Below are 16,420 nucleotides of genomic sequence, written 5' to 3' on the forward strand. Positions count from 1 at the left end.
GCCAATCACCGGTTGGTTCCCTCCCCTACTGGAATAGAATCCCTCTTTTGCGTCTGTCACTAACGCCCAGCAGGTTATAAGTTTGAAGCACGTCACAGTCATTCAATCATTGAATCCTACTCAGAATACCACAGACAAGGTTTAGACCTTCCGGATTCTCTTGAATGCCGCCATCAGTTCTCGCCTATACCACGAAGATTCCGGTCAAAGAATCCAAGAGATATTCACTAGAGCCTCGTATGCTTGTAGAACAAGAGTGGTTGTCAGCCACTTTGTTCATGAGTGAGAATGATGATGAGTGTCACAGATCATCACATTCATCAAGTTGAAGAACAAGTGATATCTTGGACAAAGAACAAGCGGAATTGAATAGAAGTACAATAGTAATTGCATTAATACTCGAGGTACAGCAGAGCTCCACACCTTAATCTATGGTGTGTAGAAACTCCACCGTTGAAAATACATAAGAACAAAAGTGATCATTGGTTTCGACCCCAAAGAGGGAACCAGAAGAACCAAGATGAAAATACAATAGTAAAAGGTCCTACTTATAGAGAACTAGTAGCCTAAGGTGTACAAAGATGAGTAAATGACATAAAAATCCACTTCCGGGCCCACTTGGTGTGTGCTTGGGCTGAGCAATGAAGCATTTTCGTGTAGAGACTCTTCTTGGAGTTAAACGCCAGCTTTTATGCCAGTTTGGGCGTTTAACTCCCATTTAGGTGCCAGTTCCGGCGTTTAACGCTGGAATTTCTATAGGTGACTTTGAACGCCGGTTTGGGCCATCAAATCTTGGGCAAAGTATGGACTATCATATATTGCTGGAAAGCCCAGGATGTCTACTTTCCAACGCCGTTGAGAGCGCGCCAATTGGGCTTCTGTAGCTCCAGAAAATCCACTTCGAATGCAGGGAGGTCAGAATCCAACAGCATCTGCAGTCCTTTTCAGTCTCTGAATCAGATTTTTGCTCAGATCCCTCAATTTCAGCCAGAAAATACCTGAAATCACAGAAAAACACACAAACTCATAGTAAAGTCCAGAAAAGTGAATTTTAACTAAAAACTAATAAAAATATACTAAGAACTCAACTAAAACTACCAAAAACATACTAAAAACAATGCCAAAAAGTGTACAAATTATCCGCTCATCAGTGCTCAATACCATGGCATAAACACAACTTCGCACAACTAACCAGCAAGTGCACTGGGTCGTCCAAGTAATAAACCTTACGCGAGTAAGGGTCGATCCCACGGAGATTTTTGGTATGAAGCAAGCTATGGTCACCTTGTAAATCTCAGTCAGGCAGACTCAAATGGGTATAGTGATAAACGAGTAAGGCATAAAGATAGAGATACTTATGTATATCATTGGTGAGAGCTTCAGATAAGCGTATGAAGATGCCTTCCCTTCCGTCTCTCTGCTTTCCTACTGTCTTCATCCAATCCTTCTTACTCCTTTCCATGGCAAGCTCATGTAGGGTTTCACCGTTGTCAGTGGCTACCTCCCATCCTCTCAGTGAAAATGTTCCCATGCTCTGTCACAGCATATGGCTAATCAGCTGTCGGTTCTCGGTCAGGCCGGAATAAAATCCATCGATCCTTTTGCGTCTGTCACTAACGCCCCGCCTGCTAGGAGTTTGAAGCACGTCACAGTCATTCAATCATTGAATCCTACTCAGAATACCACAGACAAGGTTAGACCTTCCGGATTCTCTTGAATGCCGCCATCAGTTCTCGCCTATACCACGAAGACTCTGATCTCACGGAATGGCTGGCTCGTTTGTCAGGCGAGCACTCGGTTGTCAGGCGATCAACCATGCATCGTGTATCAAGAATCCAAGAGATATTCACTAAGCCTCGGATGCTTGTAGAACAAGAGTGGTTGTCAGTCACCTTGTTCATGAGTGAGAATGATGATGAGTGTCACGGATCATCACATTCATCATGTTGAAGAACAAGTGATATCTTGGTCAAAGAACAAGCGGAATTGAATAGAAGAACAATAGTAATTGCATTAATACTCGAGGTACAGCAGAGCTCCACACCTTAATCTATGGGGTGTAGAAACTCCACCATTGAAAATACATAAGAACAAGGTCTAGGCATGGCCGTGAGGCCAGCCTCCCAGTGATCTAAGAACTAAATGTCCAAAGATGATCAAAGGATCTAAAAATAATCCAAAGATGAAAATACAATAGTAAAAGGTCCTACTTATAGAAAACTAGTAGCCTAAGGTGTACAAAGATGAGTAAATGACATAAAAATCCACTTCCGGGCCCACTTGGTGTGTGCTTGGGCTGAGCAATGAAGCATTTTCGTGTAGAGACTCTTCTTGGAGTTAAACGCCAGCTTTTATGCCAGTTTGGGCGTTTAACTCCCATTTAGGTGCCAGTTCCGGCGTTTAACGCTGGAATTTCTTGAGGTGACTTTGAACGCCGGTTTGGGCCATCAAATCTTGGGCAAAGTATAAACTATCATATATTGCTGGAAAGCCCAGGATGTCTACTTTCCAACGCCGTTAAGAGCGCGCCAATTGGGCTTCTGTAGCTCCAGAAAATCCACTTCGAGTGCAGGGAGGTCAGAATCCAACAGCATCTGCAGTCCTTTTGAGTCTCTGGATCAGATTTTTGCTCAGATCCCTCAATTTCAGCCAGAAAATACCTGAAATCACAGAAAAACACACAAACTCGTAGTAAAGTCCAGAAAAGTGAATTTTAGCTAAAAACTAATAAAAATATACTAAGAACTCAACTAAAACTACTAAAAACATACTAAAAACAATACCAAAAAGCGTACAAATTATCCGCTCATCACAACACCAAACTTAAATTGTTGCTTGTCCTCAAGCAACTGAAGATCAAATAAGATAAAAAGAAGAGAATATGCAATGAACTTCAAAAACATCTATGAAGATCAGTATTAATTAGATGAGCGGGGCTTTTAGCTTTTTGTCTCTGAATAGTTTTGGCATCTCACTTTATCCTTTGGAACTCAGAATGATTGGCTTTTTTAGGAACTCAGAATCCAGATAGTGTTATTGATTCTCCTAGTTAAGTATGATGATTCTTGAACACAGCTACTTATTGAGTCTTGGCTGTGGCCCAAAGCACTCTGTCTTCCAGTATTACCACCGGATACATACATGCCACAGACACATAATTGGGTGAACCTTTTCAGATTGTGACTCAGCTTTGCTAAAGTCCCCAATTAGAGGTGTCCAGGGTTCTTAAGCACACTCTTATTGCCTTGGATCACAACTTTATTTCTTTCTTTTTCTTCCTTTTTCTCTTTCTTTTTCGTTTTTTTTTGCTTGCTTTTTTTCTTCTCTTTTTTTGTATTCACTGCTTTTTCTTGCTTCAAGAATCATTTTTTTATGATTTTTCAGATCCTCAGTAACATGTCTCCTTTTTCATCATTCTTTCAAGAGCCAACATTCATGAACCACAAATTCAAAAGACATATGCACTGTTCAAGCATACATTCAGAGAACAAAGGTGTTGCCACCACATCAAGATAATTAAACTGTTATAAAATTCAAAATTCATGCAATTCTATTCTTTTTCAATTAAGAACAATCTCTAGGAAAGGTGATGGATTCATAGGACATTCATAACTTTAAGGCATAGACACTAAGACACTAATGATCATAAGACACAAACATGGATAATATAAAGCACTAAAATTCGAAAAACAGAAAATTAAAGAACAAGGAGATTAAAGAACGGGTCCACCTCAGTGATGGCGGCTTGTTCTTCCTCTTGAAGGTCTTATGGAGTGCTTGAGCTCCTCAATGTCTCTTCCTTGTCTTTGTTGCTCCTCTCTCATGATTCTTTGATCTTCTCTAATTTCATGGAGGAGGATGGAATGCTCTTGGTGCTCCACCCTTAGTTGTCCCATGTTGGAACTCAATTCTCCTAGGGAGGTGTTTTAGTTGCTCCCAATAGTCTTGTGGAGGAAAGTGCATCCCTTGAGGTATCTCAGGGATCTCATGATAAGAGGGGTCTCTTGTTTGCTCCATCCTTTTCTTGGTGATGGGCTTGTCCTCATCAATGGGGATATCTCCTTCTATGTCAACTCCAACTGAATAACAGAGGTGACAAATGAGATGAGGAAAGGCTAGCCTTGCCAAGGTGGAAGACTTGTCCGCCACTTTATAGAGTTCTTGGGCTATAACCTCATGAACTTCCACTTCTTCTCCAATCATGATGCTATGAATCATGATGGCCCGGTCTAGAGTAACTTCAGACCGGTTGCTAGTAGGAATGATTGAGCGTTGGATGAACTCCAACCATCCTCTAGCCATGGGCTTGAGGTCATGCCTTCTCAATTGAACCGGCTTGCCTCTTGAATCTCTCTTCCATTGTGCGCCCTCTTCACATATGACTGTGAGGACTTGGTCCAACCTTTGATCAAAGTTGACCCTTCTAGTGTAAGGATGTTCATCTCCTTGCATCATGGGCAAGTTGAATGCTAACCTTACATTTTCCGGACTAAAATCCAAGTATTTCCCCCGAACCATAGTAAGATAATTCTTTGGATCCGGGTTCATACTTTGATCATGGTTCTTGGTGATCCATGCATTGGCATAGAACTCTTGAACCATCAAGATTCTGACTTGTTGAATGGGGTTGGTAAGCACTTCCCAACCTCTTCTTTGGATCTCATGGCGGATCTCCGGATATTCACCCTTTTTGAGTGAAAATGGGACCTCGGGGATCACCTTCTTCAAGGCCACAACTTCATAGAAGTGGTCTTGATGCACCCTTGAGATGAATCTATCCATCTCCCATGACTCGGAGGTGGAAGCTTTTGCCTTCCCTTTCCTCTTTCTAGAGGTTTCTCCGGCCTTGGATGCCATAAATGGTTATGGAAAACGAAAAAGCAACGCTTTTACCACACCAAACTTAAAAGGTTTGCTCGTCCTCGAGCAAAAGAAGAAAGAAGAGAGTAGAAGAAGAAGAAATGAGGGGGAAGGAGATGGCTTATGTATTCGGCCAAGGAGGGGAGAAGTGGTGTTTAGGTTTTGTGAAAATGAAGGAGTGAAGAAGGGTATTTATAGGAGAGAGGGGAGATGGGGTTCGGCCATATTGGGTGGGTTTGGGAGGGAAAGTGGTTTGAATTTGAAGGGTGAGGTTAGTGGGGTTTTATGAAGGATGGATGTGAGTGGTGAAGAGAAAGATGGGATTTGATAGGTGAAGGGGTTTTGGGGAAGAGGTAATGAGGTGATTGGTGAATGGGTGAAGAAGAGAGAGAGAGTGGTGGGGTTGGTGGGGATCCTGTGGGGTCCACAGATCCTGTGGTGTCAAGGAAAAGTCATCCCTGCACCAATTGGCATCAAAAATCACGTTTTGAGCCAGTTCTGGCGTTAAACGCCGGGCTGGTGCCCATTCCTGGCGTTTAACGCCAGGTTCTTGCCCTTTTCTGGCGTTTAACGCCAGTCTGGTGCCCCTTTCTGGCGTTAAACGCCCAGAATGGTGCCAGACTGGGCGTTAAACGCCCAACTGCTAGCCTCACTGGCGTTTAAACGCCAGTGAATTCTTCCTCCAGGGTGTGCTGTTTTTCTTCCTGTTTTTCATTCTGTTTTTGCTTTTTCAATGGATTTTGTGACTTCTTATGATCATCAACCTACAAAAAAACATAAAATAACAAAAGAAAATATATAAAATATAATCATTGGGTTGCCTCCCAACAAGCGCTTCTTTAATGTCAGTAGCTTGACAGAGGGCTCTTATGGAGCCTCACAGATACTCAGAGCAATGTTGGAACCTCCCAACACCAAACTTAGAGTTTGAATGTGGGGGTTCAACACCAAACTTAGAGTTTGGTTGTGGCCTCCCAACGCCAAACTTAGAGTTTGACTGTGGGGGCTCTGTTTGTCTCTGATTTGAGAGAAGCTCTTCATGCTTCCTCTCCATGATGACAGAGGGATATCCTTGAGCCTTAAACACATAGGATTTTTCATTCACTTGAATGATCAGTTCACCTCCATCAACATCAATCACAGCCTTTGCTATGGCTAGGAAGGGTCTGCCAAGGATGATGTTTTCATCCATGCACTTCCCAGTCTCTAGGACTATGAAATCAGTAGGGATGTAATGGTCTTCAACTTTTACCAAAACATTCTCTACAAGTCCATGAGCTTGTTTTCTTGAGTTGTCTGCCATCTCTAGTGAGATTCTTGCAGCTTGTACCTCAAAGATCCCTAGCTTCTCCATTACAGAGAGAGGCATGAGGTTTACACTTGACCCTAAATCACACAGAGCCTTCTTGAAGGTCATGGTGCCTATGGTACAAGGTATTGAAAACTTCCCAGGATCTTGTTTCTTTTGAGGTAATTTCTGCCTAGACAAGTCATCCAGTTCTTTGGTGAGCAAAGGGGGTTCATCCTCCCAAGTCCCATTTCCAAATAACTTGTCATTTAGCTTCATGATTGCTCCAAGGTATTTAGCAACTTGCTCTTCAGTGACATACTCATCCTCTTCAGAGGAGGAATACTCATCAGAGCTCATGAAAGGCAGAAGTAAGTCCAATGGAATCTCTATGGTCTCATTTTGAGCCTCAGATTCCCATAGTTCCTCATTGGGGAACGCATTGGAGGTCAGTGCACGCCCATTGAGGCCTTCCTCAGTGGCGTCCACTTCCTCTCCCTCCTCTCCAAATTCGGCCATGTTGATGGCCTTGCACTCTCCTTTTGGATTTTCTTCTGTATTACTTGGGAGAGTACTAGGAGGGAGTTCAGTAACTTTCTTGCTCAGCTGTCCCACTTGTGCTTCCAAATTCCTAATGGAAGACCTTGTTTCAGTCATGAAACTTTGAGTGGTTTTGATTAGATCAGAAACTATGGTTGCTAAGTCAGAGGGGTTCTGTTTAGAATTCTCTGTCTGTTGCTGAGAAGATGATGGAAAAGGCTTGCCATTGCTAAACCTGTTTCTTCCACCATTATTGTTGTTGAAACCTTGTTGAGGTCTCTCTTGATTCTTCCATGAGAAATTTGGGTGATTTCTCCATGAAGAATTATAGGTGTTTCCATAGGGTTCTCCTAGGTAATTCACCTCTTCCATTGAAGGGTTCTCAGGATCATAAGCTTCTTCTTCAGATGAAGCATCCTTAGTACTGCTTGGTGCATTTTGCATTCCAGACAGACTTTGAGAAATCAAATTGACTTGTTGAGTCAATATCTTATTCTGAGCTAAAATGGCATTCAGAGTATCAATCTCAAGAACTCCTTTCTTCTGACTTGTCCCATTGTTCACAGGATTCCTTTCAGAAGTGTACATGAATTGGTTATTTGCAACCATTTCAATGAGTTCTTGAGCCTCTGTAGGCGTCTTCTTCAGATGAAGAGATCCTCCAGCAGAGCTATCCAAAGACATCCTGGATAGTTCAGAGAGACCATCATAGAAAATACCTATGATGCTCCATTCAGAAAGCATGTCTGAGGGACACTTTCTGATTAATTGTTTGTATCTTTCCCAAGCTTCATAGAGGGATTCACCATTCTTCTGTCTGAAGGTTTGGACTTCCACTCTAAGCTTACTCAATTTTTGAGGTGGAAAGAACTTTGCCAAGAAGGCATTGACTAGCTTTTCCCAAGAGTCCAGGCTTTCTTTAGGTTGTGAGTCCAACCATATTCTAGCTCTGTCTCTTACAGCGAAAGGGAATAGCATCAGTCTGTAGACCTCAGGGTCAACCCCATTAGTCTTGACTGTGTCACAGATTTGCAAGAACTCAGCTAAAAACTGATGAGGATCTTCCAATGGAAGTCCATGGAACTTGCAATTCTGTTGCATTAGAGAAACTAATTGGGGCTTAAGCTCAAAGTTGTTTGCTCCAATGGCAGGGATAGAGATGCTTCTCCCATAGAAGTCGGGAGTAGGTGCAGTAAAGTCACCCAACACCTTCCTTGCATTGTTGGCATTGTTGTTGTTTTCGGCTGCCATGTGTTCTTCTTCTTTGAAGAATTCGGTCAGCTCCTCTACAGAGAATTGTGCTTTAGCTTCTCTTAGTTTTCGCTTCAAGGTCCTTTCAGGTTCAGGGTCAGCTTCAACAAGAATGCCTTTGTCTTTGTTCCTGCTCATATGAAAGAGAAGAGAACAAGAAAATATGGAATCCTCTATGTAACAGTATAGAGATTCCTTGATGTGTCAGAGAAAAAGAAAAATAGAAGAAGGAGGTAGGAGAATTCGAACTTGATTAGATAAAGTTCGAATTGTGCATTAAGAAGGAGTGATACTCCATAAATAGAAGGATGTGGGAAGAGAGGAAGAAATTTTCGAAAATCAAGTGAAATATTTTGAAAACATTTTTGAAAAACTCTAATTGATTTTCGAAAATTAAGAGTGGAAAATGAATCAAGTAATTTTTGAAAAAGATTTTTGAAATTAGAAATAAAAAAGATATGATTTGAAAACTATTTTGAAAAAGATGTGAAAAAAAAGATATGATTGGTTTTTTAAAAAAAATGTGATTGAGAAGATATGATTTGAAAAACATTTTAAAAAGATTTGATTTTAAAAATTAATGACTTGCCTAACAAGAAAAGATATGATTCAAACATTTAAACCTTTCTCAACAGAAAAGGCAACATACTTAAAATGTTCAATCAAATCATTAATTGTTAGTAAGTATCTTTGAAAAAAGGAAAGAAATTGATTTTGAAAACATTTGATTGAAAAGATATGATTTGAAAAAGATTTATTTTGAAAAACTTTGAAAACTTGAAAAAAATTGATTTTGAAAACAAAATCCTCCCCTTGTGCCATCCTGGCGTTAAACGCCCAGAATGGTATCCATTCTGGCGTTTAACGCCCAAAATGCTACCTTTTTGGGCGTTAAACGCCCAACCAGGTACCCTGGCTGGCGTTTAAACGCCAGTCTGTCCTTCTTCACTGGGCGTTTTGAACGCCCAGCTTTTTCTGTGTAATTCCTCTGCTGCATGTTCTGAATCTTCAGTTCCCTGTACTATTGACTTGAAAATAGAACCAAGATCAAATAAACAAGGCATGCAAGACACCAAACTTAAAATTAGACACTAGACTCAAACAAGAAACATAAAATCTTTTTGGTTTTTATGATTTTTATAATTTTTTTGTGCTTTTTTCGAAAATTAAGTGGAAGAAGAAAATAAAGGTATCAAAATTCTTAATGAGAATTCCAGGAATTATGCAATGTTAGTCTAAAGCTTCAGTCTAAAGGAATTAGACATGAATAGGCAAGCTTCAGCAGGACATTGCATTCAAGAGCTAAATTGATGATGATCAATCAGCTTTGGTGATGATAAGAACATCACCTTGAAACACTAGAATTCATTCTTAAGAACTCTGAAGAAAAATAATACCTAATCTAAGCAACAAGATGAACCGTCAGTTGTCCATACACAAACAATCCCCGGCAACGGCGCCAAAAACTTGGTGCACGAAATTGTGATCAATACTTTTTAATACACGAAATAATCCCTAGTAATGGCTCCAAAGACTTGGTGCTCAATACCATGGCATAAACACAACTTCGCACAACTAACCAGCAAGTGCACTGGGTCGTCCAAGTAATAAACCTTACGCGAGTAAGGGTCGATCCCACGGAGATTGTTGGTATGAAGCAAGCTATGGTCACCTTGTAAATCTCAGTCAGGCAGACTCAAATGGGTATAGTGATAAACGAGTAAGGCATAAAGATAAAGATAGAGATACTTATGTATATCATTGGTGAGAGCTTCAGATAAGCGTATGAAGATGCCTTCCCTTCCGTCTCTCTGCTTTCCTACTGTCTTCATCCAATCCTTCTTACTCCTTTCCATGGCAAGCTCATGTAGGGTTTCACCGTTGTCAGTGGCTACCTCCCATCCTCTCAGTGAAAATGTTCCCATGCTCTGTCACAGCATATGGCTAATCAGCTGTCGGTTCTCGGTCAGGCCGGAATAAAATCCATCGATCCTTTTGCGTCTGTCACTAATGCCCCGCCTGCTAGGAGTTTGAAGCACGTCACAGTCATTCAATCATTGAATCCTACTCAGAATACCACAGACAAGGTTAGACCTTCCGGATTCTCTTGAATGCCGCCATCAGTTCTCGCCTATACCACGAAGACTCTGATCTCACAGAATGGCTGGCTCGTTTGTCAGGCGAGCACTCGGTTGTCAGGCGATCAACCATGCATCGTGTATCAGGAATCCAAGAGATATTCACTAAGCCTCGGATGCTTGTAGAACAAGAGTGGTTGTCAGTCACCTTGTTCATGAGTGAGAATGATGATGAGTGTCACGGATCATCACATTCATCATGTTGAAGAACAAGTGATATCTTGGTCAAAGAACAAGCGGAATTGAATAGAAGAACAATAGTAATTGCATTAATACTCGAGGTACAGCAGAGCTCCACACCTTAATCTATGGGGTGTAGAAACTCCACCGTTGAAAATACATAAGAACAAGGTCTAGGCATGGCTGTGAGGCCAGCCTCCCAGTGATCTAAGAACTAAATGTCCAAAGATGATCAAAGGATCTAAAAATAATCCAAAGATGAAAATACAATAGTAAAAGGTCCTACTTATAGAAAACTAGTAGCCTAAGGTGTACAAAGATGAGTAAATGACATAAAAATCCACTTCCGGGCCCACTTGGTGTGTGCTTGGGCTGAGCAATGAAGCATTTTCGTGTAGAGACTCTTCTTGGAGTTAAACGCCAGCTTTTATGCCAGTTTAGGCGTTTAACTCCCATTTAGGTGCCAGTTCCGGCGTTTAACGCTGGAATTTCTTGAGGTGACTTTGAACGCCGGTTTGGGCCATCAAATCTTGGGCAAAGTATGGACTATCATATATTGCTGGAAAGCCCAGGATGTCTACTTTCCAACGCCGTTGAGAGCGCGCCAATTGGGCTTCTGTAGCTCCAGAAAATCCACTTCGAGTGCAGGGAGGTCAGAATCCAACAGCATCTGCAGTCCTTTTGAGTCTCTGGATCAGATTTTTGCTCAGATCCCTCAATTTCAGCCAGAAAATACCTGAAATCACAGAAAAACACACAAACTCGTAGTAAAGTCCAGAAAAGTGAATTTTAGCTAAAAACTAATAAAAATATACTAAGAACTCAACTAAAACTACTAAAAACATACTAAAAACAATACCAAAAAGCGTACAAATTATCCGCTCATCAGCAGTCAACCCCAACGCCCAACCTATACGACAAAAGAAGAGAAACTTGGGAGACGAAAGGAGAAAGGCAGCAGAATCAGAGACCAAAAAGCTCTTGGAGGCAGGATTTATCCAGGAACTTTGATTTTCAGCATGGCTAGCAAATGTCGTAATGGTGCGGAAAAGCTCGGGAAAATGGCGCATGTGCCAAGGATGGCTACCCACTCCCCAACATAGACAGATTGGTGGACGACACCTCAGGATTCCCGATACTTAGCTTCATGGTTGCCTATTCAGGCTATAATCAAATTCTCATGTACCCAGAAGACGAAGAAAAAACAACATTCGTCGATCAAGAAAATTTCTATTACAAGGTCATGCCCTTTGGGCTAAAAAACGCAGGGGCAACATATCAACGGCTAACGGACAAAGTCTTCAAAAATCAGATTGGAAGAAACATTGAAATATATGTAGACGACATGGTAGTAAAGTCAACATCGGAGGAACAGCACAAACACGACTTGAACGAGATATTCGAACAGCTCAGAAAACATAATATGAGATTGAATCCAATAAAGTGCGCGTTCGAAGTATAGAGTGGAAAATTCCTCGACTTCTTATTAATCAATAGGGGGATAGAGGCAAACCCCGACAAATGTCTTGCATTAATCAACATGCAATCTCCTTGGAATAAGAAAGAAGTCCAACAGCTCACAGGTCGGTTAGCAGCTCTTTCTCGCTTCTTGCCAGCAGCAGCAGAAAAATCATATCACTTCTTCAATACCCTAAAGAACTCGGATCAATTCACTTGGACAATGGAATGTGAAAAAGCTTTCACAAAATTCAAAAATACCTTGGGGTCGCCACCCATATTGAAAAAGTCAGAACGAGGTAAACCTCTACATCTATTCCTTTCAATTTCAACTAACACAATCAGTTCAGTACTTGTAACAAATAACGACAAGGAACAACACCCAGTATACTTCGTAAATAAAGTCCTACAGGGTGCTGAAACGAGACACCCAATGATAGAAAAATTAGCATTTAGACTCATTATCACAGCTCGGAGGCTACGATATTATTTTCAAGGATACCAAATTATATTTTAGACCAATCAACCGCTACGACAAATCCTAGCTAAACCTGACCTAGCGGGAAAACTCAGAAAATGGTCGGTCGAACTATCAAAATTTGACATCACTTATCAATCTAGGGGATCCCCCAAGGCCCAAGCTTTGGCCGATTTCATTTCAAAATTCACAAATGCAGTAGAGGAACCTGAGTCATAGGAATTATACGTAGATGGAGCCTCCAATGACAACGGATGCGGAGTAGGAATACTGCTAAAAGACAAAAAAGGCATATATGCAGAACAATCAATCAAATTCCTGTTTCAAGCAACAAATAACCAAGTCGAGTATAAGGCATTATTGGCAGGACTAAAACTTGCAAAAGAGATTCAGGTGTCGAGCTTGCAGGTATACTGCGATTCCTTACTCGTAGTACAACAAGTAACCGGTTACTTCTAAACTAAAGATCCCATCTTAGAAAAATACCTATATATTGTTAAAAACATTATAAAAAATTTTCAAAAATTTGAAATAACACATATACCACGAGAACAAAACTGTAGAGCAGATATACTATCAAAGCTAGCAACATACAGAGATGATCAACACTCAGAAAATTTGGTACATCTCACACTAACGAAACCTAGCCTAGATATGCAGTATGTTTTAAATGTGTCGCAGGAAGAAGATTGGCGAACTTCCATAATATACTACCTGAAGACAGGGATAGTACCAGAAGGTGATCCGAGGTCTTTCAAAAGGAAAGCAACTCATTTTACCCTAATAGGGGACGATCTATACAAACGTGGCTTCTCCCGACCACTACTCAAATGCCTTGCAGGAGATGACACAAGAGCAACAGTAGACGAAGTTCACGAAGGTATCTGCATGCATTATATCGGAAGCAAAAGCCTAACAACAAAAATCTTACGTGCAGGCTATTACTGGCCGACTTTAAGATTGGATTGCATAAACAAAGTTTGAAAATGCGAATCATGTCAAAATTGCTCGCCATTAATACACAGCCCAGCCGAAGCGTTACACATGTCCGACGCCAGCTGGCCATTCCACAAGTGGGGCATGGACATTCTCGGACCATTCCCGATATCGCCAGGACAGGTAAAGTTCCTTTTGGTAGCCATCGATTACTTCACAAAGTGGATAGAAGCACAACCACTTGCAAAAATCACCTCAGACAAGGTACAAAAGTTTATTTGGAAATTTATTATTTGTAGATATGGTTTACCAAGAGAAATTATTTCTGATAACGGCAGGCAATTTAGTGACAAAAAATTACATCATTCTTAACTAACATGAATATTAGACACCACTTTTCCTCTGTCGATCACCCACAGACCAACGGGCTCGCAGAGGCAGCTAATAAAGTGATTTTGTAGGCCCTTATGAAAAAATTGACCGAGGCTAAAGGCCGCTGGGCCGAGCTTATACCAGAAGTACTATGGAGTTATAACACAACTCCCCAGTCAACAACAAAAGAGAGCCCTTTCCGCTTAGTGTACAGATCAGAGTGCATAATCCCTTTAGAACTCAACCAAGGCTCAACAAGGACCGAACACTTCAACGAGAGTGCCAATGAACAAACTCGACGTGCCGAGCTTGACGTCATCGATGAAGAACGCAATTACACAGAGTTAAGACAAAAATCAATGCAACTAGCTATGAAGCGTCAGTACGACAAGAAAGTCAAACCAAGGACCCTTAAAGAGGGAAACCTAGTGCTCAGACAATTAGAATATATTCGGAAGCCACCAGGACATGGAAAATCAGCATGACATGGGAAAGGACATTTTCGGATTACCAAAGTAATTAGAAAAGGAGCCTATTGCTTAGAGACATTGAATGGGACAGCATTACCAAACACATGGAATATCTCGTCACTCAAATACTATTATAGTTGATCGTAATGTTGTAAGAGGCAGGATGGCCAGGTACTCTTTTTCCTAGGCGCGAGGTTTTTCCCTAAAGAAGGTTTACTCGGCTAGGTTTTAACGAGGTCGACCATCCTACATACCTCAAACATGAGGAACAATCCTATCTGAATAAAATCATACATTTGCTATACTGCACAGTTATATTCCACACATACTACAAACCAACAAGCATAAATGTTGGAATCATAACATATCTTAGCAAAAGCGAATTTCGAAATCATAGTTCGGAAAATCAATTAATAAGGTCAGAACAAAAACCAACATAAGTTTTTCAAAAAAACAAAATACAAATCCAAACTACTTTCTAAAATGACACCAGTATTCAAACAAGAGGCGGCACATTCTCATCATGATCTTCGCCAGCCTCATCTTGAACCAACTTCCCATTAACAACGATCTTTGTCACATCGAGTTAACGAACATCAAATCCAGGATCAAACAATGACACCTGAGCAACAGCTCGGTCGAACCCCGAGGTAAACATCTCTATACCTTGGTCCTCCAACTCACCAATTTCGAGCAGTCATATCACCTTTCGTCTTATCATTATCCCTAATCTCGGCCTGAAAAGACCGAATCTGATCCTGAAGACGAGCAACTTCCTGCTCCTTTTCCTCCAACTTAGCAGCAATATCGAAAATAGTCTCTTCTTTCTCCTTCATTTTGGCTGTGTGTCAATAATAACTCCCTCCTTCTCTTTCACTAAACCCTCTAAAGTAGCAAATTTATCAACATCAATTTGCTGCTCGGCCCCAAGCAATTTGGTAGTACGGCCAACACACAGCAGGCGAGTAGCAACAACCTGACAGGGTAACATTAAATCCAAAAAAACAAAGACAATAACAACAACAGGGATGGGAAATAGACAGACGCAAACTACCTGAACATATTTGCCTAGAGCCTCCAACCCGGCACCCCGGGTAAACACCATGTCTCCAGAAAATCGGGAAGCCCTATTAGATAGCTCGGCCAGCGGAAATTGATCGCTCTACAAAGAATGAGCATTCGCTCCAGGAATAAAATCATTGAGCTTATGCTGGTGATAAAAAATCGTGGTAGAAAACTCGGCAGCTGCCTTACCCCCCTCAGACAACACTTCCAAGGAATCATCAGACACGTCCTTTTTCCTTTTTGAAGAAGCCGGCTGTGCAGCAGAAAAAGCAGCACCCTCCTCACCAACCTTTTGAACGGCAGAAGTACTCACACCTTTCTCCTTTTTTCTGTCAAGAAAAGATTGAAGCCTAGATGAATTCAGATGCGGCACTCGCCCTCCTGCAAATGAACACAATACGAAAAACAACATCAGTCTCAAAACAGTAAACCAATACTAAGGATAAACATGTGCATTACCTATATAAGTCCGCAATCCCTCCCTATCATTATCTTTTTCAAAACTTAACATCTCAGATATCGAAAGGCACTGGCCAGCAGCAAAGTTTTTTACCAAAAAGTCAATAACCAAATCCTCCTCTTCAGTCCTATACGCCTCAAGCACTTGCATAGGCTCGGAACACCAATACAGTGGGTACTTCTCTATCAGCTCGTCATCAAGATAAAAAGGGTATTTCGTTTCTACAGATCAGACTTTCACGAACAAAGATTTAAAATTCTTAAAAGAAGACTTGTAAAGAAGGAATAAAGAACGACCGAGAAAACTACGCAAACAAACCCATAAACCCTTCCGAACCCCCTTAGACTGAAACAGAGAAAAGAAAACTCCAAGAGAGGCGGATATTCAAAAAAGGCCATCAAGCACTGATACGCTTTCAGAAATGCCCAGGAATTTGGATGCAGCTGGGAAGGGGCGCAATTAAGTTGGGTCAATACATCGCATTCAAAAGAAGAAAAAGGAAACCTAACATACAGTTCAGAGAAACAAGGGGTGTACATATAGAAGTACCCCCAATCTCCTCTGCGCTCACAAACCCTATCCTCAATCGAGCAGGGGAGAAGTTCAATAGGAACATTAGAGTCATCCCTAGTCAACTTCATAGCACAAAACTCCCTGAGAGAATCAGAACTACAGTTTGAAGAGGCACGGGTCTTAACATCGTCGTGAATCCAGTGATAAAAACAGGAACCGCTAAGAAACCAGGGGTCAAAACCGGTTCAGTTGCAGTCATTAAATGAAATAATGGCAGCACGTTTTCCTAAAAATATGGGAAAACACCTCTCTTAAGTTAATCGTTCAATCATCTTTTTTTTTTTTCAAAAATGCAGTTTACAACTCAGGCCCAAATCAAATGCAACGTTGAGCTTGGGGGCTGCCAAGACC

General features: G+C 41.2%; 1 non-coding gene across 1 annotated transcript; it reads left to right on the forward strand.

The window, feature by feature from the left end:
- The first annotated feature begins 7,426 nt into the window (after nucleotides 1-7,426).
- LOC130952932 (small nucleolar RNA R71) lies at nucleotides 7,427-7,534 on the forward strand. Its single transcript, XR_009075106.1, has one exon. It is a non-coding gene; the product is annotated as a small nucleolar RNA R71 (small nucleolar RNA).
- Nucleotides 7,535-16,420: the final 8,886 nt, after the last annotated feature.

Source organism: Arachis stenosperma, chromosome 9, assembly GCF_014773155.1.
Source record: "Arachis stenosperma cultivar V10309 chromosome 9, arast.V10309.gnm1.PFL2, whole genome shotgun sequence".
Lineage (NCBI taxonomy): Eukaryota > Viridiplantae > Streptophyta > Magnoliopsida > Fabales > Fabaceae > Arachis > Arachis stenosperma.